This window comes from Protopterus annectens, chromosome 7.part1, assembly GCF_019279795.1.
Source record: "Protopterus annectens isolate FY-2018-M chromosome 7.part1, PAN1.0, whole genome shotgun sequence".
Taxonomy (NCBI): domain Eukaryota; kingdom Metazoa; phylum Chordata; order Ceratodontiformes; family Protopteridae; genus Protopterus; species Protopterus annectens.
The window spans coordinates 36,300,625-36,322,140 of NC_056740.1; positions in this window are offsets into that span (position 1 = coordinate 36,300,625).

The following is a 21,516-nucleotide window of genomic DNA, read 5'->3' on the forward strand; positions in this document are numbered from 1 at the left end:
CACGTGCACACATGCACACATGCACACTTGCACACATGCACACACGCACACATGCACACGTGGACACAGGCACACATGCACACATGCACACATGGACACATGCACACATGGACACAGGCACACATGCACACATGCACACATGCACACATGCACATGTGGACACAGGCACACATGCCCACATGCACACATGCACACGTGGACACAGGCACACATGCACACATGCACACCCCGCAGTATACACACAGAGCACTACTGAGTTACACTAGTATTACTAGCACTATCAGGACTATTATAGGTATTGTTAAAACACACTCACCAGCATGGATGGGCTGCCTTGTTGTAACACCGGAGGAACCCGCAGAAATGAGGAGATTAATGTCAGTGGGCACAACTGTGCCATTGATACTGCATATGATACAGTGCAGTAGTACACCAGTTGCCTTTCACATGTCAGCTGCTGATATTGCCAATATCACACCTGCACAATTACATACTATGTTGGCAGCTACATACCATGGACACACCTTACACATGCATAAACTAACAGTGTACAGAACAGTCAAGTGTACATATGGCATATTATCTGCACGCTCCATGTCGTGCTGCTGTGTGGATCCAGCCTCCATCATGATGCAGGTGTATTGCTGTTGCTGTTCTGGGGCTGAAGCCACAACACTTAGGAGTAGCCCCTCCAGTCTGGTGAGGGGGGGGGTGGCCACCCCACCTCCTGTGGCAACCTGTTGCCTGTGGATATCCGACACACGCTGACGGACATTTCTGATTAAACAACTGCAGTGATGTCGTACCTGCTCATATGTCCTATTATGCGTGCCAATGTCATTTACCCTACGGACAAGGTCTTGCCACAGTGCAGCCCTCTCCTACTGATTCGGGCTGGTGCGGGAAAACAGTATGTCATAATCCTGCACCAGGCTCTGGTGTATCTCCTCATCTTCTGCTGCAGAGTAGGCGGGATTACACTGACACGCCATGTCCCTGGAAGAGAACACAAACAGGATATCAGCAGACTATGTCAGCAATATATGGCACACATACTATACATGATACTCAACTGTAGTGATATACTACTACTCCCAAATGTAGCATGTGTGTGTCTCTTGGTGGATACACAAGTACATGGACAGATATCAGTGCTCAGCCAACACTTGTGCAACAGTACCTGCCCCATTCCATACAACATAGTAGCATGCCCCATCGGTCAGCACTCTGTGATGGGTGCAATGCACAACCTCACTCTGGGGGTTCATACCAAGGTACTGTATGTGGAACGCCATCCACTAGTGTGATCTGGACACAAGTTACTCGGCCTGGATATACATATCCCACCACCACCACCAGCACAGTAGACTACTTTGATATGTATGTGATTAGACAGTTATTCACTTGTTAGGACTGAGATGGTATCCATGCAGCCCACTGGGCCAGTGGAAGCCACACCCCACACTGCTGACCCCTTTGTGAATGCTTCCCATGGACATCCCAAAGATTGCATGGAACATGCACACACATTTCTAACCCAGACCCTATGCACAAAGGTTAGGTATCCTGTCCGGTGGACCCCAGCCAAAGGCAGATTGTATAATGATAGAAGGAGGCTACTGCAGGACAGAGCAGATTCACATTAAGGGAAGGCATCTGTGGTCAGCACTGGTAATAAGCTACGGTCTCTCATAACAACATCCATGGCCTACTCTGGGAGGGAAATGGCCACGAACACTATAGATAACCACAAGGCCTTCTTCAGTTATGTTACACATATGGACCAAATGCCTCAGATATGCTCTGAGGTAATACACACCTACTTAACATTAATTGAACACACAGATATTGGCAACATTCTTGCAGACAGATTCAGTGCACGTATCCCCCTCCTTCTCCCCCACACTTAGAAATATTTATCACAGCTGAATGTAACCTCCCTATCATCTCACATGTCCAGGTGAGGGCCGCCCTCAGCAAAGCAGAACACACAGCATCAATGTGACCTGATGGTATCCCTGGATATGTGCTACGTGAACTCCAAGAGGACATACAATCACATATAAGACTGATATTTAACCTTGGCCGTACTACAGGATATGTACCTGAACACTGGCATACAGCAACAGTGGTCCCACTCCACTAAGGAGGCACCTCTACTGACCCTGGGAACTATCGCATCATAAGCTTAACCAGCCTGGTCTGCAAAGCTATGAAATGATTCAGTATGGGACGCATATACAGTGATATTGGGTACCTGCAGACACTTGTTCCAGGCCAGTTTGCCTTTGTGATGGGCTGATCCTGCCCTTTGAACCTGGTTGACCTTTCAAAACAGTCACTACAGCCATTGATGAGGGCAACGCAATCCATACAGCCTACCTGGACTTGCCTAAGGCCTTCAACACAGTACTCCACTCAGGCATCATAGACAAGCTCATTAGCTTACATGTTACTACATATGTCACATGATGGGTTGCACACTGGTTGACATACAGAATCCATAATATCGATATTGTAGGAGCCATGTCAGACTCAATGCCAGTCACATGTGGTATCCCACAGGCCTCTGTCCTAGGACCCCTCTTGTTTGGCATTTATTTCTCAGATGTAAAAGCAAACATGTGCGGGTTGTGGATGACAAAGTTCCCAGATGACTGCTAACTAAGCGCCATAGTCATTACACCAGCTGACACACACATCCTATAGACAGGCCTCACTGCAATGGAAAACTGCTGCCAGGATCATTGCCTAAAACTGAATGACATGTAATGTATAGTCATCCCCTTTGGGTGGAACTACATGCACACACCATATCACATGGACATACATATAGATACAAACCTATGACACATATGGAGGGTTCACAGTATGCAGACTATTAACCTGTTACTTTACATTACCTGTGTTTGTCGCAGCTGGTTGCGTTACCGCTACTACAGCTTCCTGCTGCTGCTGGCACGGCTTGGTATTGCCAATGCTGACAGCTTCAACTCAGTTTGTGTACCTTGTGTTGTTGTTTGTGTTGTTATTTTTTTTCTCTCTCTCTCTCTCTCTCTCTCTCTCTCTATCACTCTCTGTCTCTCTCTCTGTATGCCTCCAGACAGTGCAATGAACGTATTGCATGTGTGGAGTGTGAGTAAAGGATGCTTTTGTAGGTATCTGCATAAGTCCATGTGATGGCCTCTGCACCAATTGTAAGCCAGCATTTGCAAATTGCATGCATCCAGTTGTGTACTGATTGCAGTTCTCACTGTGATTTCAGGACAGTGCTATAAAAGGTAATGTGAGATAGGCATTGCCCTTTCAGATTGTAAGGGCGGGGACCATGCTGGTATGCTGTGGACACTGTTCTGTGAGTGTAAAGGTTAGTATCTCTCTCATGATTCAGGCTGTGTTGTAGACTCACATTTCTCCATTCCTCTCTCCTGTTTCCTGTAGTAAGTGTGTATGCACACTGACACCTACAACTATATATATATATATATATATATATATATATATATATATATATATATATATACATAAATATACATACATTTATATATGTACATTAACTGACATTATTACCTACTAGCTACCAACTAGCATGGCTGTTTCTGTTCACACACTACTATTATGGAAATCCACTAGTTTTGACAGTACGTATGAATGACATGCTTTGTGTACTACACATCCTATATTCCCTTTACATTCATTCCTACTATTACATGATATATTTATTTTAGCACAATGCTCTTGTATTAGAGTTATGGCGTAGTGGTAGGTCATGCAGACTACTGTTTCTAAGGTGCTGGGTTCGGGACTGAGAGTGGGATTTTATTTTGCTTTTGAACTGACTACAGGACCTGTCAATCAGAGTGGCTAAGGCATTTTTAAGCAGTTGTAACCAGGTTAGCTCTGGTTTGCGCGGAGCTCCCGCATGCGCACTGACGTTCAGTTTAGCGCACACCCGCTTACAACCGCTTAAAAGTGCTTACTCTGGTGCACGCCTGCGCTATTTTCTTTGAAAGAAATGAAAATGGGGAGACAGGAAAGTGGTGAAAAAGGGGTCACAAAGAGGGTAAGACAGTAGGGAAACAATCTTGGGTTTTGCAGGAGGGATGTAGGTAAGGCCCATAGCTGCCCATTTCTTCATCAGCAACAGCTGTGCATATGTATGTAATTTGGTGTGACATTTGAAACCTTCCACCCCTGAAAGAGGTATCAGGACAACAATAACACTTGTTGTACAGCCAATTGTAATTGATAGTTTCCATGTCCAGCAGACATGTGTGCGGAATGGGCAGCTATGTATGGGGCGTAATTTTTTTGTGGGTACAGAGTGCCCTTTTTTTTTTTTTTCAGGTGAGAGTGGTATGTCAGGTGAAGGAAGTCAGTATAGCTGGGGAGGTAGGTTGGGTAGGTCAACAGACAAGACAAACAAGACGCATACAGGGGCGGTGTATGACACGTGTGGGGGGTTACACAATTGACGGGGACGGATGTTTGGATATCCAGAGCCCATGAGCCCACAGATGGCAACAGTGGAACTGATATCCCCACCCATGGGCAGTTGCCACTGTTCCTTCACTGCCCAGGATGGGGCTGTGCTGGGGGCTGTGTAGGCCGGGCAACAGGCATGCCCGTACGTTGTGCCACCTGTGCCTCAAGCTGGCGTAGGGGCCCAAGAACAGAGTCCCGGATCTCCCTACGCACCACAGTCTGGACGCTACGGATGGTGAATGGTGGTTCTCCTCCAGCCACACTTGCAGAGGGGGGACGGGCCCCATCCCCTGCAGTGCTTCCACCCACAGGTGGCACAGGGCCACCGGAGGAGGGTCCAGACTGGGCACTAGTGCCAGGTGCACTCACCAGCTGAGGTGGGAGAGGTGGGTCCGCTGGAACCCGCCTACCCTGTCGTCCTATGTTTTGCATTATGTCATGACAGTTTGGGTTAGTAACATACAATACCATTCACAATTAGTTGTAACAGCATGTGTTAGTATTCCCATTAACCAAACACCCAGATATTCATACCATTGAACAGCGAGCATAACACATGCATAATTTGAACAGCAATACACAGTCCAACAACATGCAGGGTTGACTGATGGCAACAGGCCATCAGGTTTAGATGTATGAACAGGGCAGATGCATCAACGTACATGCAAATATTTATGACCCAACAGGACAAATGTCCAGGGGTGTTAATTGTGATTGCACATACCAATTTCGCGTGGAATGAATTATATGTGGTTATAGGGTGGGGTGAAGAAAATAATATTAACACCTTTGAATACCAATACATATGCTGTACATTTCTAATAGCTGCAGATATATACACACTACTGTTCTAACTACAGTTTCCTATATGATAACTACTTCAATTTGGTGATAGGACTGTTACTGCTACATCAATATACATTTTATTGTTCTTCATATACGTTCATATCTGGCTTTGTTCAGCTACATCATCCTGCTACATTTGCTTTATATAGCTATAGACAACTGTGGATGTTTGGTATTTCAGACATTCATTATATCTGCATATTGCAGACTGAGAGCAACATATCCAGATTTTGGGATACACATTCCAGCTGCAGCAACACTTTGAACACATTTTGCAGTTTGGTTCTACTTGTCACATTCATTTCATTCTGTACTGCCTGCAGTATACTTTATTCAGGGGTTATTACTACTTTATTGGTGGATTCATAACTCTTTCTCAGACTCTCTCACTTGTTTTCATTTTACTATTCAGGATGGTACTTGCTTCTAGGCTTTATTGACATGTTTTACCTGTAGTTATTACAATCCTTTCCAGCAGTCTCACTTCTGTCATGTTTCAGTATTTCAACAGGGATATATTTCACACATGTGATTTGCTCATCTTCTGCAGCTGTACTTTTCAGCCTGCTGCAGGTTGTGTACTATTATATTACAGGTGGGGCATCTTTATTTCAGACTTTATTTCAGACATTTTCATTTTTCTGTTTGGATTACAGACTGCAACACACTTTTGTAATCAAGCAATACTTGCAAACACTCTTACACTGTTACTTGCACATTTTATTACTTAGTGACTACACTGCACTCTTTTGCTGACTGTCATACTTTTATATTTCTTTACAGTTACTGGGAGTGGATTACTGACCTGCCTGGTGGCGCAACCACACCAGCCTATTGCCATAGGCTTTACGGTTCGCAGAATGGACACCTGCAGCTGTAATATAAATGAAGTAATATTGGAATACACATCTCCATAATATAATTACATACATAATTAAATGTAACTTACTCAGTAGTGGGGCGTTGGGCATTTGCCGGGCCTCCTGGATCCAAAGGTTCAATTGGTCCTGCTTACGTCTCTTCAGGTCCGCATGGTGGTGACAGACCTGCTCACCAGTCCTTGGAATCCCTGTGGCACTGGTGAGATCATGAGCCAACCGGTCCCACACCTCAGCCCTATATGCTCCCCACAGGACCTGGCCCTGCATGAGTTGGGCCTCATGATTGTGGACTAGAAGCCAGACCATGTATCTGGACTCCTCAGCACCCCATCTCTGTGCTCGAAAGCAACTACCTCACCTATTCCTGACATTTTGGCTGCAAGTTAGTTCTACAATCGTTTATGCTGTGTATTCCCGCCTATGGGGCTTATATATGCCGTTTTTCCCGCACATATCTGTGATTGGCCATTTTGGAATTATATCAACTTCACAAAACCTGCTTTGTCATGCTCCACTTTGTATTCATTCCTATATATTTGCTATTACTGCATTTCTAGGTACTGCTGTCATGGCTTAGTGGTTCAGTACCTTGACTATGGTGCATAGTATCCTGGGTTCAAACCTGGCCACTGCTTTTATGACTGTCTAGACAGGCTAGGGGGTGTGTCTGTGTAAAGGCAGTTTTGATACAGCTTGCTCAACGTTGCCCATCGATTAGCTTGTTGGCACGGTGCGCAGCTCCGCGCAAATGGGGTACGCTGGTTTACGCTTCATTTGGCTGTTAGCACGCATATTACACTCTGCTCAGCTAGGGGCACACAGTTTCAGTGTGTTAAACCACTGCTCACCTACGGGCACTCATTTTACACCTGTTAAACTACTGCTCACCTACGGGCAGATGCACTCACCTTGTTAAACTGTAGCTCAGCTATAGGCACATCTCGCATTTTTTATTGTTTTGTTTTCTCACATTTCTTCAAAATAAATGGACTATTTCATTACATTTTACATAAAATATAATTTTATATGTGTACATATTTGTCAGGGACTTGTTTGGTGCTTATTTTACTAAAAATAAAAATTGATGTTGTGGGGGCTCGAACCATGACTTCCTGCTCTTCAGCCGATGTCTCTACCACTACGCTATTGCTTCTTGGCTTACTTTGCATATTTAGTTCTTATATGCTTTTCACTGACTGCTAACTGTGGCTAAGCTACGGGCACGCCCGCACAAACGAGCGCACTCATGGGCAAACATCTTTATGATTTAAAAAATATATAACATGTTCATTTATATATTTTATGTTCATAGTCTGTGAGGGCATGTGTTGTGTTGTGTTTATTCACATTTCCATGGCCTCTGTCGTGGGTGTTTACTTTGGGCACTTTTACTCTTCTGGGGGCATGTCCGCTTGCAGTGCTCGGCCTACGGACACGCCCCCTACTGTCTTCCATGGACCGTGTTAGCCTGAGGTGTGATTCAGCATGCCCTCATGCATATGCATGACATGCTGACGTCACACCGTTTAACTGCAGCCTCCATGTAAGCCTTGTATCTCATACACGGAGGCTTCATGAATCCTGCCCAGTATCATACAAAATCAATATATTTACTGTTTTCTCATGGTTTAACACTCTTTCTGAAAAAAGAGTTAGTCTTGGTCTGTTTCTTATTATTATTACAAACATAAGTAGAGAAAGCACTCTCAATGCTGGCTACACCACTCAGAATACCTGGGAATTTTTCCACAGCAAATGACTTCAACTGCATTATTACATGCCTGACATCCTTTTCTTTTGGAATCTCTGCAATGTCTGTGTCATTATCACTTGCTTCTTCCACTTCATCAGCTGCTTCATGCACTTTTATGCTGGTCTGGCCTTTGGTCAATATCACTTGGAAAATTGCTTCTGTGTCAGGTTCATTATAGGTTCCCACCTGCATCATCCATTGCAACAAAACCTTCAAAATCTACTCTTTCGAATTCTGCCATGGGAGACGAACAGTCTGATGGGGCCAAAACATTGTGCTCTTGGTTTATGACAAATCCAACTTTCTTGAAACACTTCTGTATCATTTCTGGCTGAACTTTATTGCATTTAGATCTGATCCAGAAGACAGCATCCAGAGTGTTAACTGATGCAGCAGATGAAGTTGCATACACAGGCAGACCACAGGTTTGTGCTTTACTAATGACCCACTGCAAGAGCTGGGCTTGGTAGTGCATTTTAAAAGTTTTGATCATGCATTGATCAAGAGGTTAGATTTTTGAGGTTGGGTTTGGAGGCAGAAATTTCAGTTTCCCATTTCTGAGATGATTCATTTGCAGGTGGCCAGTACAGTTGTCTACTGTCAGTAGAATAGACCATTTCTTCTTCTTCATTTCTCAGTCAATACCCCTTACCCACTCCTGAAATAGGGAACCAGTCATCCATGCTCATCTGTTTGATCTCCAAGTGATGGGGAGGTCTTCGGGCTTAAGGTTCTTGAATGTGTATGGCTTTGCTGACTTACCATTCACCAAGGGCTTTAGTTTCTTTCCAGCTGAGCTAGGACAAAGCAGAACTGTGAAACATTCTTTGGAAAGTTTTCCACTCTTACATTTGTCACCCTTCAAACATGATGAGGGTCCTTTCAGGCATCGCCTTGAAAAAGAGTCCACAGTCATTAGCATTAAAGATGTTGTCATCTTTGAAGCCTCTGGCGAAGTTCTGGAACTTTTTGATGAGCTCTTCTGCAACTTCTCCTGGAACTCACACTGGATTCACCACACAAGACTTTCTGGGAGATCTCATGTTGCAGTTTAAATTTCTTGAGCCAACCACTTGATGCCTGGAAATCTGCCACCCTGAATTCCTGTGTGAATTTTTTAGCAACTTCTTGGATCATCAGCCCAGAGATTTGGGCATTAACTGCCCTCATTTGTTTGAAACAGCTTAATGTGGCTTCATTCGCTTTACTGACTTCAAGGGAAGTTTTCCTACTTTTCCATTGTACGTCTGCACTTTCCTTGCCATATCTCTCCAAGTACTCATGTTTACGTTTTTGGATGTTGCTAACTGTGGTCTTGCTAATATCAAAATGTTCTGCCATTTTTCTTTGGCAGCTGCTTTCCAGAAAATGTAGAAGATGAACCTTTTCCTTCAATGTCAGCTCTGTGAGTTATTTCTTTTGGGCCATCATGTCTTGATTAACTGTAAATTTTTTCAGTAATTGTAGGATGCGCCTACAATTTAAACCAGTTCTTCACGTTGATAAAATATTCAGCAACACATGATAAACAAACGGACTTTAGGCCTAATCCACCACATGATAATAATAAAACATGAAAAAATAAATTATACCAAAGAAAAAATAATACAACTAAGAGGCAAAGCCCACACCTTCTACTCCTTGGTGTAGAGTGGACTCAACTGGTCAAGTTATACAGGGTAAATTAATATTGTGTGTCACAGTCCAAGTGGTCAAGATACAACTGACAGAGGTGGTAAATATAGAGAGGTCTGTCTTCCATTGAGTACATGGGGTGCATGTCCGGTCAATGAAAATTAGGTCACCTTAAAGAGGTGGTCAATGTAGGGAGGTGGTCAACTATATATGTGGGTCTACTTCAGTAAACCAAATAAACCAAACCTGAAGATCGCAGATTTTTATTTTAACAGGGGATGGAGACACTTGACCAACATGGGGAAATTTGCATTTCCCCCAATGTAGTATGATCCCAGAGTTGGTATATTTATTTAGGGGTGGTGTGGGAGGCATAACATCCCATCTGGGTGGGTTTGACATACTTCAGTGTGTTATTTTTTTTAAATGGTGGCCATGTGCCTTCCTTTCCTTTAAAAAAACTTTGGTAATGTGAAGGTTTGATCTACTGCAATTTAGATGTTGTTGTCTCAGTAATCTGCAGTTCGAGTATGTGTAACTTCATTCTACATAAGTAGACCCATATACATACATTCATATGGTGGTGTGTGCAAAATTATGTACAGTGATATTTCTCTCCCTATATATGTATATATTTTTTATAGATATAGATGTAGATATAGATATGAGTGGGGTAAATCACGAGAATGGACATTTGCTGGCACACAATTGCCCAAAATATGTTGACATAAAATGCAAGTGGTAAACAAAACATTCATTTGAAAATATTTGATCTAATCACTAATCACATGTACTTGACATATGAAAAATAATGGCAGATACAATCAGGAAATATGCTATATGGAACATAGTGTATATCAATGGAATACTTTAAGCAATACAAGCTAGAGACTTGTCTGTCTAGCACATAGCACAGATCAGTGATTTTTCATTTTGGGTGGAGTTGACCGCACATTGTGGCGTTAAGGGTGGCCTTTCCCTCCCCCATAAAAAAAAATTGAAGTTAACTTTTTTTGCAAGTTCACAAACTCAAAAAAAATCCTTTTTGATTAGTGTGTTGTTGATACTTTTTTCAGGCATATTTTGTTTAAAGCAAATATTTTCAGTACAGTGTGTTGAGCAGTTGTTTTTAGGTAAGTTTGTTCAGGTGACTTATGTGTCAGAAAAAAATATAGTCAAGCAATTTACCCACATCTAGATAGATAGATAGATAGATAGATAGATAGGTAAATATATATTTCTCTAGAGAAGCATATCTCTCATTCAAAAAGTATAGTGTGTGAGAGAGAGAGAGATATAATCCCTAAGAGACTCCATTTGTGACTTTCAGGGTTCTCTCTGTGAGAAGGCTATTCACCAGGTGACATAAGGGATTATAACTAACCTCCTTAGTTTGTCATCAATGCCCAAATACAGTATTGCATCAAATGCCTTGGCTAGGTCAAAGTAAGCAGTGGAAACATTTTGCCCTCAAATGTTCATAGGATGAAACTAGGCTATTGACCCGAATGGCCTTATAAGTCTAGCCAAAAATTTTACCCATGTACTCACAAAGTCAGCACCTGTTTCCCCTGTCCAGCAGGGACACAGGTGGGATGCCAGGAGTGTATATTCTTTTTGCCATCCAGTCATCTGAGGACTAATGAGACACTTTGCTTGAAATGGAAAGGGAGTCTATTCCACAGACAGGGGAGTCTTTGGAACACAAATCTATCCCACCAACAAGTTCTATTAATGTCAGAGACCAGCGTGAGGCCTTGCGTGTGGTTGCATAAGTGATGTTTGACTTATGGATATGCAGCAACTCCAGCAAGGCTGGATCTGAGATGACCTTGTATGCCAGACACAGGTCGTCTCTGAGCAGTCTGTATGAGACTGAGTAGAAGTAAAGAGCTTTTAACCTATCTGTATAGGATAGGTGTTTGAGACCCTTGATTTTCCTGGTCAGGAACCTCTGTGGTCTCTCCATCTGCTGCATTGTGCTTGGCAAGCTACATGCTGAAGGGGGCATTGTACTCAATAATGGGTCTGATAAGGGAGGAGTAGAGTGATGTTACAACTTCCTTGTGTTCCTGGATGAAATACAGTTACTTATGAGGTGGGTCATGTAGAAAGCTTTCTGTACAACATAGGCAACGTGGTGGCCAAAAGTCAGGTTGCTATCCACCTGGGTGCCCAAGTCCCTAGCAGAAAACACAGGAATCACACAAACAGATCTGGATACAGTAAAACCTGTAACCAGACTATGCTAAAGATATTTAAACTCTGTTTAGGCTGATTTAAAATAGGAGGACAGATACACATTTAAATATAATAGTAGCAAACAACAGCAAACTGACTTAGACAAGTTAATCAATTAACCAATAAAAAGCTCAAACTGAGCCCTGTTCCAGCAACCTTCAATCAGACAAGTTCTAACTGCATACTCCTGCCACTAGGGTGCAGGAGACCCTCTCCAATAAAAGATGGCCTGGTTTAATGCTCAAGTTATACAAACAGAGTTAGACTAATCAGGTATAAATCTAGTCTATGCTACAGCAAACAAGGTGCACCAATTTCAGAAAAAAAAAACAGTTCAAGTAAGCAGGCACAATAAGCCTTCAACCAGCAATTCCCAGCTCAGACAGGCATATTCTACCCTCTCCTCCCACAAGAGTGTAGACCTTAGACATTTTTAGAAGTTGCCTGTGAATATGGTATTCGATTGGATTGAGACTGTTTCCAGTAAGCTTAAATACATGTAATGATTTTCTTGCATCCTAGGCGGAGAGCTATAGCTTGAAAAGAAGTGGTATGGAATTTTGCCTATGGTGATCTGAATGAGGAGAAGCTCAAGTGCATTGTCCTGTTGACCAGCCTTGAAGTATATTTATTTTTGGTGCAGATCCAGACACCTCCACCTTTAGTCCCTGTCGGTATAGCAGCTGGTCTAAATGTGTGGAAAGGATTATAGCCCTGCACTGCCAGTGTGCTCTCCATGGCTTTAAACCATGTATTATTGACTACACAGATGTCAGCATTCTCTAGGGTGAGGAGAGCTTATAGGGAGTGGAATTTCTTATTTAGACTCCTAGCATTGAGCATGAACACCTTTTAATTTTCTTGGTTTTGATTTGCTAAATTGGAAGTACTTTCAGCTTGGCATTGACTAAAACAGCACTCTGGGGGAGCATAATGTTTTAGCTAATATTAGAAAGACCAGAATGGAGAGGTACAGACCATCCATGGCAAAGCAGCATGGTCTGTTTACCATCTATTTCCATGCTGACAAATACTGCACCCCCTTTGAATGACAACAGAAACTTAGCCAATTATTAAACTCGGTCATATTCTGTTTGTATTATGATATAATCGTGGAGAAGGTAAAAGACTATTCAATGCTTGGCTCAAAACAGCCTGGGTTGCATATTCCAAGAGTTCCATGATATTCCAAGAGTTCCATGATGTCTCTCTTCGAGTCTATGTCAAAAGTTCAGATTTTATACTGTTGAGATGATATGATCGAACTTCAAAAAGCAAAATAAATTTACCTTTATTCTACATTTTTGCAGTGGGACAAGCCCCCATGAACACCCCATACCCCTGCATATTATATATATATACCAACTCTGAGATTGCACTACAATGAAGGAAAGGGAAAATTGCCCGATCTTTACTGTACTGTGATCTCCTTTCAAAAGCTTTGAGTTTTTGGAAACTCGATCATATCATCTCGACAATATAAATTTTGAGTTTCTGAAAACTTGAGCTTCTGAAAGGGACTCCCTTTCTTCATACATTCTAGGGAGGTACATCTCAGGTATTTTGACTGAGTCATACTGGTACTTTTAGTACAATGATCTCAGTGCATGTGTAATGTGGTAGAGCCTGGTCCCTGATAAACAACAGACCATGGCTTTCTCCTTACTTAGACTGTGGAGAGAGACATCAATTTGTCTCACAATGGAGGATTCAATGACCAGAATGTTGGATTGTGTGTTGGCTTGCCTTATGGGCTTAGAAGAGGATCCATGAGATATGTCTGTATGTGTTGATGTGGGTGTTGTTTTGAAAGAGTGCATTTGTGGTTATTTAGGGTATTTATTATGTATACTTTGTCTAGGAGGTCTATGGGGTTTAGGAAGGTTAAATTTAACTGCGTCAGCATATGTGGGTCTATGCGTCTGCTTTGTATTCTGTGTGATGGTTCATTGTGAGTACTACTGACAACCTGATTGACAATAAAAGAGCTTTTATGTGAGAGTTTTGCCTCCAGTGACATTGTGTAAATTCACCTCTCACCTTATTAGTTTGTTTGAGAATGAACTGGTTGTAAGTAAACATGAAGCAATTTCTACATTGTATTATGATACCCATTTCAACTAAGCTGGTAATGGAGATAGTGGAAATGTTCATATCCATGGCAACAGGTCCTTTTTTATTGACCAGGCAGTCATATTGAGAGTGCAACATAATGTCAGAAGTAGCTGGTTTGCAACTCTGGAAGCATTGTTTGTCACTAAAAATTAGCTGCTCTGTGTCCAACTAGGTATCAGAGAAATGTCAAGGGTGCTTTAACAGGAAAATGTCAATTCAAGGTGCCAGCTTCTATGTAGGCACTGACTAATACTTTAGGGAAAACTATTAAAGTAGACCCTGATGATTTATAGATGAAGTATTATGGGAGTTGTACTGAAGTTAGGTTAGAGTAGTACTTACAGATAAAAATAATTAGCTTTGTCAAAGAATGATGAAAACAGGAGCTTCAACTGATTGGCTACTACCTGCCTACTACTAGTGCTGCTGTCACCATAGCTTTATGCTGCTGGGATACAATGGCCACTTGCTTCTTCTCTCACCAAAAGTAAAACAGTAGCAGCAATCTCAATATAAGAAGCAGGCCACAGGATCTCTGGTAATCAGCAGTCTTCCCCCTAATGATACTGGCCTCTGGAGTCTTGTTCTAGCCTTTTCCTGCAAGATGTCTTGAATAGCAACCAGGTCAATCAAGATCATCCCACACAGATACTCATTGCCCAGCCAGAGACATTCAGAAATCAATGCCCTCTGCTCCTTCTCTCACAAGTAGCAAAACAGAAGCACATCCCAAGATATCTACTACCAGTTAGAATGTGGGTGTGCCAATAATTAGAGGTCTTGTACTAGATGTTACAGATTTTAAAAGTAAGATGGAAAAGTGGGTTAAAATCCCAAGATGTGCAGTATGCACTAATTAGTTAGATATGAAAGATGAGTAACTCAAGTTTGAGCAATCTAAGGGAAGAGCCATTAATTTTAAGAGCAAAATAGATTGGATGAGGGTGGACAATTAGTATTCTGACTCTTTGCAATACAGTAGGATGTCCAAAAAATATAAATATCTAAAGGGGAGTGACTTCATAAAAATGATAATTGTGTAGTAATGGACAATAATCAATGAAAGAGGAGAGAGAAGGAAATATGTGCTCAAATTAACATCAGGGACAGGCAACCAGTGAGACAGTTGAGTTTGAAAACACAACAGGGTCAGGGTGGGAGGGAAGGGAAATTAAAATTTCTTTGTGACTCACAAGAGACATAAGCTCTGGTCTTTCCTAACTTAAATATGCATTTGAAAGCAGAATATAATTAAAACACAGTATAAAGAAAGCAATACAAATTACAAAAAAAAAAACAAAAACAAACTAACCTTTCCTTCACAGCAGTGTATGGCTGAGTCTGAATGGGATTTTCTAGCAAATCCTTGGAATGTTTTATTTGACTTCTTAAATACAAGGTTTAGACCCTAGCACCATACTCGGTTCACAGATGATTAACCTTAATTTACCTGCTATAATTTCTGAGCAACTCACAAGAGACTCTACCCTAGTCTCTTTCCTAATTTATATCTGCATTTGAAAGCAGAATACAATTAAAACACAGTGCAAACAAAATATACCACAATATACAAAATAAAAGAAAGCAATGAAGTAATACAAATTACAACAAAGCAAAAAAATATAAATTTTCTTTCACAACAATCTACGGCAGAGTCTGAGAGAGTTTTTTTTTCAGTAAAGCCTTGAAATGTTTTATTTTACACATTAAATACAAGGTTTAGATACATTCATAGCTTCAGTCTATAGTTCCACCTCAGTTTGCAGGTAATTAATCTTAATTGACCTGTTCTAATTTCTTTGTGACTTACAAGTGGCATAGTTCTGGTCTCTTTCATAGTTTAAATATCCAATTGAAAGCAGAGTGTAATTAAAACATGGTGTAAAGAAAACACACCACAAAACAAGAAGGAGAAGAAGGCAATGAAGTAGTACAAATTGCAAGAATGCAAAAACAAACTAACCTTTGTCTCACATCAGTTTATGGCTAAATCTGAGTGAGCTTTGCCAGTAAAGCCTTTATATGTTTTAACCTACATAGTAAATACAAGGTTTAGTTCCCAGGTCCACCCTCAGTTTACAGGTAAATAAACTCAATTGACCTATTCTAATTTCTGTGTGACTCACAACAGACTCAGCTCTGGTCTCTTTCTTAATTTAAATATGGAATTGAAAGCAGAATACAATTGCAACACAGTGTAAAGAAAATAAACAGTATATAAAATAAAAAGGCAACGAAGCAATATAAATTTCAAGAAAGTAAAAACAAATTAAATTTTCTTTCACAGCAGTCTGTAGCAGAGTCTGAGTGAGCTTTTCCAGTAAAGCCTTGAAATGTTTGATGTTACCTTTTAAATACAAGGTTTAGATGGGTTCAAAGGCCTTTATAAACCTAGTCCTGCAATTCATCCTAGCTCAGCACTCAGTTCACAAGTAATTAACCTTAATTAACCTGTTCTAATTTCTGTGTGACTCACAAGAGACATAGCAGTGGACTTATCTGTAGTTTAAATATGCAATTGAAAGCAGAGTACAATTAAAACAGTGCAAAGAAAATGTTCCGCAATATACAAAATAAAAGAAGGCAATGAAGCAATGCAAATTGCAAACAAACAAACCTTTACCTTGGAGCAGTCTAGGGTAGGGTCTTGAAACATTTTATTTTACTCCTTAAATACATGATTTAGATCCTACAATCCAAATTACAAGGAAGCCAACACTAACTAACCTTTCTATTAGAGCAGTCTATGACAGAGTCTGAGTTAGCTTTTCCAGTAAAGCCTTGAAGTGTGTTTTTTACCCAATAAATGCAAGGTTTAGATCCTAGTTACACCCTCATTTCAGAGGTAATTAACCTTAATTGAACTGTTCTGATTTCTATGTGACTCATAAGACACATAGCTCTGGTCTCTTTCCTAGTTTAAGTATGCAGTCGAAAGCAGGATACAATTAAAATAATATACAAAGAAAGTACACCACAATACGCAAACTAGAAGAAGGTAATGCAGCAATGTAAATTACAAGAAAGCAAAAACAAACTAACCTTTGCCCTCACAGCAGTTTATGGCAGTGTCTGAGTGAGATTTTTTACCTATTAGAAAGAGAAGGAGAAGTTTGCAGATGTCCTGGCCAAAGTTTCCCTAGTAGTATAACCACCTTCGTTCTCCCCAGAAAAGAGGCTACTAGCCTAGTGGGACTAATCTGCTCAAAACAGGATAAATAAATAAAAATAAATGTCCATTGTGGAATCATGTCCTCTGCTGGTACAATGATGTCTTCCTTCAGCATGGTGTGCAATCTGCAGCTTTCTTTTGGAATCCAAGCTCCAGTAATATTGTACACAGGCAGCAAATACTAAAAACACACTTGTGAGCTAAGTAACTCATGAAAAGTCAGTTCTGTGGTTTATTATATATGTATCATGAACTAAGCTCATCCATCAGTGTAAAAAGATATACAAACCTATTTTTGGCACCTGGGCTCCCAGTTCATATTTAATTAGTAAAATAGCATAATTATAGGAAAAATGTCATTGTCACAAACTACTGATTCAGCAATATAAAAAATACTAAAATTCAAGGATAAAGTGATTAGGGATGGTGAGGTGCTAAGAACCTAAGAAGTGAAGCTATAAGATCTTGCATCTTAAAGATATGTTTAGTCTAAATGGAACAGACTGATTCAAAGGTGGTGTAGCCAGCTTATGCGATTAGCTTCCACATGGATATGGTAGCACAACAGAGATCCAAAAGTTGACAGATTTTTGGGGAGATTTGTTTTAGTGGTCTAGGATAGCAGAATATTAGCACTAAAGTTGTTAAGTGGAATGTATTTGTCCTGCATATGCATATGGAAGAAAAGTAGAGTTTTGGGCAGTAATGAAAAAATGAATATGTGAACAGACACATCATAAGGCTGTGGCCTAGACAGATGTGTGTTTTATAGAAGAAGCTGGTCATTTTGTAGATTTCAGACCAGTGGTTAACCAGACAAAACTGTCCAATTTAAAGGAGTGATGTTTTTGTACAAATTAATGGACAGTAAGGCAGTAGATATTGCATAGAGATTCTTGTAGCATCCTGCATTTCAAAAAAGTAAGTAAGATGAAAGGTTGCTGGTAAAGACTGTGAAAAATAAGCATTTGCCTGTGAAAAAGCATTAATTTCTTAAATCTCTCTTTTACTGGTTAATTCAGCTATATTTGCAAGGTTCTAACTGAAAGAGTTTATCTGCACACAATACCTAAATCCATGTAATTTTTAATGCTTTTGTTGCCTCTGATGCTTTGCAGCTTTTAATTAAAATTGTTAAGTAACAAAAGATGTTTGGACTTTAATGCACACCAGATCTAATTTTTATTTTCAATTGAAATGAATGATTCATCACTTGTATTCACCAGAAGAGAGGTAACCAAAAAGAAGAAAATTACTTGATATATCTTGTGAAACTTCAGACACAGTAGGGTGATTACTGCAAATGAAGGAAACTGTTTACTGCTAATAAGATTTCAAATTATAACATAAAATAACACATTTCTTTGTGTCTGTGGGAACAGAAACATGCATTTTAATGAAGATCCTGTTAACACTTAACAACTAAAGTGAATGAACAGACATACAAGTAATATGCTGATTACACAAATCCTAAATGTAATCAGATTCTGCAGGAAAATGCATTTCAATCTCATTCTAGAAAACTTACTGAATCCATGTCAAATATGTAACTATAAAATTAGCCCGATGATATGATAACAGAAAACTGTAACAGCAAAAGTTGATAGAGATAACTGAATATGGCATAAATGATAACCCTTAAAAAGAAGATTCACTTATTCATACTCTGATTATCTGTTAAGTCCAACTTGTTGGATTACTGGTAATCCAAAGTCTACTACAGGAAATCCAGAGTAACTAATACTGGATAATGTGCCAGCCTATTATGGTAAAAAAGGTTGTCCCTAAGAAAGTAATCAGTTACCTGAAAAATGTCCTAAGTATTATTTTGCCACAGGAAACATCAAACACAAATATGTATGGCTTAAATGCAGCAATGCATAACCGTGGAAGAGAACAGTGCAGTACAAAGAGTGGTTATAAGAGTCTGGGCAATAAAAGAGAGGCAGCTTGTTAAGGGAACATGAGGAAAAAACACAGTTCCTCTATTAAACTTAAGAAGACTATAATGTGGTGCTTGTGGTAATACTGGGCATGTAGCAAGAACCCATGACTAAAAAAAAATACTTTTAAAAAGTAGCTATTAAAAGAGCTGATGAAGTCTCAGTAGTGATTGCGTCTATGTTTTTTAAACTTTTTTGTAAAGCACTAGGTCAGATGGTCAAAGAAGAAAATATAATAGCAAAAAAGTTCCAAGGTTACACCAAAGGCACAAACTCCAGATATCCTTAACGAAAAACCTTTATTGTGGCAGACCTGCATAAAAAGTGAGCGCTTTCACGTCCAAGTGACGCTTCATCAGACTTCAATATTTGATAAATGAGTTAAAACACTTATATACAATTTCAAAGCTCAATTAGTTTAGCAATTAATCAATTAGTATGATGGAAGCTTAAAGTGCTAGTGCTTAAACAAATCAATTTATCAGTATGCATTTTTTATAAAAGGCCAAACATTCCAATAACCCACATGAAATATATACTATATTACATAAAACACATTAAAAACTCCTTTGAAAATATATAAAAAATATAAAATAACAACAATTAATAACAGTTAGTGATCTAGTGTTTAAAAGCCTTGGCTGCTAGGAAAGGTCTGAGTGTGATTCTATCATTCAGACCATATATGTGTGCCTGAAGTCTAAGAATCCACCTGTTCTCTACCTCCTCTGTGTGATTCTTTACATTCCCTAGTCTACTATCTACTTTAATTAATTCCAAGACCTTAAACTTAAAATGATGAGTAGACCCTTCATCCATCACATGTTTTGCTAGAGCATTGGTGGGGTCTTCTCTATTAATAGCATATGAATGCTCTCTTATGCGCTCACGTAAAGTGCGGTTAGTTTTGCCTACATAATATTGTAGGCACAACTGACATTGAGCTAAATAGATTAGATTCTTGGACCTGCAGTCAGTGTAGCTTTTAAATGTATAGGTTTTATTGGTGATGGGATGAATGAATGTATTTTCTGTATTAATAAACCTACACTGGTTACATGTACGACAAGGGAAGGTACCTTCCCTTTGTGAATGTGGATGTTCTACTTTTGTTCTTTCATAGCAGAGAAGTCTTTTCAGAGACTTCAAATTCTTGTATGCTATGTTAGGTCTTTGTTCAACTAATGTCCTAATTTTCTCATCCATTATAAGAATCTTCCAATTATTCTCTATAATCTTTTTTATTTGACTATTCCTATTAGTATAGGGTATAATAAGTCTATTTTTAGAGATCCTTGGTTCTTTTTTATTCATGTTAATAGTATTAGATTTATTATAATAAAACGGACGACCTTTATTTTTCCTTGATTCACTTGCCATAATAATGGTATTATGCACTACTTGTTTACTATATCCTCTGTGTGTAAAATTATTCTCTATGATGACCTTTTGTTCGTTGAATGTTACTTCATCTGTGGTCAACTTGGAAGCTCTTAAAATTTGATTCATTACCACATTTTTGTGCACATGTCGAGGGTGCATGCTAGTGCGATGAAGTAAATTATTCCTCCAACAAGGCTTCCTATATACACCCGTATTTGCACCATTAAGTCCTTTTGTTAACAGGACATCGAGGAACTGTATCTTCTCATGGGAATATGTGCTCTCAAATTCTAGAAAATCGGTAGTCCCATTAATATATTGTATGAATTCATTTAACTTAGTTATTGTTCCTCTCCATAATAAGAAGACATCATCAACAAAACGGCAGTAGTGTATTAGATGTTCATTAAAAACTAGATTGTTCATTACATATGCTTCTTCCCAATATGCCAACACTAGGTTGGCATATGAGTTTGCACACGGTGTTCCCATTGCTACACCCTTTTGTTGTAAATAGTAATTGTTGTTATATACCATAACATTATTTTCTAGCACTATTTCTAGTAACGACGTCCACATAATGATTTTGCTGTTATTTACACCATGATTTAGGAGAAACAATCTCAAAAATTCAATCCCAGTACTATTTGGGATTGAGGTAAATAGAGATTTTACATCTAAGGTGACAAAAAAATCATCGTTTGTGATATGATGTTGTTCATTGCATCTAGCAAAATCTTCTATAAATTGTTGTGTGTCTCTTAAGATATGCTTGGTGCTATTCACTATGGGTTTAAACTGTTTATCCAAATAAATTGAAAGGGACTCAGTCAGCCACCCTTTGCTGGAAACAATAGGTCTTAGTGGTGGGTTGTCCAGCTCTTTATGTATTTTAGGGAGGCCTCTGAACGTTGGTACTAGTGGATTTTCAACAAGAAAATATCTATACAGATTCATATCAATGACATTAGTGAGTAGTAAATCATATAGCTGCGCATGCACATTTTTAATTAACTTGTTCAATGAAATTGCATTTAGTGGTATATAAGTATCAATTTCTGC